Source organism: Myotis davidii, unplaced genomic scaffold, assembly GCF_000327345.1.
Source record: "Myotis davidii unplaced genomic scaffold, ASM32734v1 scaffold1608, whole genome shotgun sequence".
Lineage (NCBI taxonomy): Eukaryota > Metazoa > Chordata > Mammalia > Chiroptera > Vespertilionidae > Myotis > Myotis davidii.
This window is the reverse complement of record NW_006299164.1, coordinates 353,813-355,422: the sequence shown is the minus strand read 5'-3', so window position 1 is coordinate 355,422 and position 1,610 is coordinate 353,813.

Here is a 1,610-nt window from a genome sequence, read left to right as displayed (position 1 = left end):
CGCAGAACCCGCCTCCCCCCGCCTCTCATTGGGGGAGGGACACGCCCGTCACCCGCCGCCCCCACCCGATAGGGGGAGCCACTGTTCCCGCTGCGGGGGGAGAAAGCCTCCGCATACCTTGAGCCCCTATTGGACAAAGCCTACTCCTTTCTGCAGGAGGGCCCGCCCTCATTTGTTTGGGACACTCGTTATAGGCGAGCGCTTTATGCCAGTCTTTTCACTGACCGGCTGCTCCAATTTGATAGGTCAGAGTTCTGGCGCCGCTTCCCCACGTTCCTGAAAAATCCCACCTCCTTCCCACTTTCATTGGCCTTTTGCTAATCCATCAAACCGGAAGCCCTTAGTCTTCCAGTCACAACGACTACCTTCCCGCGCCACTTGGCAAAGACAAGGAAGTCCCTCCCTTTTGCCTCTCCAGTGGTTACTGCAGATGCCCATCTCTGTGTCTCCCTCACTAGGCGGTAGGACCATTGGTGGTATCCCATTGGGTGAAAAAAGAGAGCCCACCCGGTAGACGCTCTTGGGCCCAGTCCGGGAGTCCGGGAAATGATCGGAGATGCGAACGCATGCGCGAATACGCTTTTCGGGAGCCTCCGGAGGCGAGGCGACCTCGAGAGGAGCGAAGGCCTGGAGTACCCCGTGTTGAGTGACTGCTGCATGCCACGCCGGAAGGCCAGACCTGGCCGAGGGGAAACTGCCAGTGCAGTTCTGTCCCCGTCACTATTCCTATTCCTCTCCGCCTTAAACCTTCACAATGCCGGAAGGATTTTTTTTTTTAACTCAAATGTGTCCCTTTCTGGCAGTATGAAATCTTTCGGACCCTGTCCAGTTGGCTGGCGTCGTTTCACCACTCCACCTCTAAATTCAACCACAGGGACTCCTTCCAGTTGGGAGGCACCGGCCGTGCACCTCTGGCTCTGCAGGAGCAGTCCTGGCCACCGGATCATGCCCTCCTGGTAGACTAGGGAATAAGCCCTGTCCGTGCGGTCCGTTCCCTGAAAAGCTTTCCTCGTCCCCACCAGTCCAGAACCCCGGCGCATCCCTCATGATGACCTTGGTCACCGGCTAATGTGCTCACGGGACTGCCAGGCCCCTCTAGGGCCTCATGGTCAGGTGACTGTCTCTTCTATGGGCACGGAGGTCCCTGCCTCAGCCTCAGAGGGGCTGGCCCGCCTGCCAGGCGGCCCGGTGCAGCCCCGGCACAGGGCTAGCGCCCTGCAAACGGGAGGCATAGGGTATGCGAGTCAGAGCCTCCGGCGCGCCGGCCTTCCTCCAGCACCGGGAAAGCCGAGTCCAAACCCCACGACGCGGGGGCCGGCGGCTGACACAGGATCCCGCCCGAAGGCCTCTAATGTTGGGGGGATGCCAGCGAGGGGCTTAGAAAACGATCGAGGCAGGGAAATGCGGGGGTCGCCACCAAATACTCTCCGGAACCTTTCCGCCCACGTGAAAGGGGGTGTCCCGGAACAGGTGTCCTCGTGGAAACTAAGTTTGAAACGGGGTCAGTGGCACTGAGAGCGTGGGGCAGGCCTGGCGGGCTGCCGCTTTGGGAGGTAAAGCTGGGGTGCGCCGTTGGGGATCTAAACCAGCTCCTAGTCACACCAAGAAGA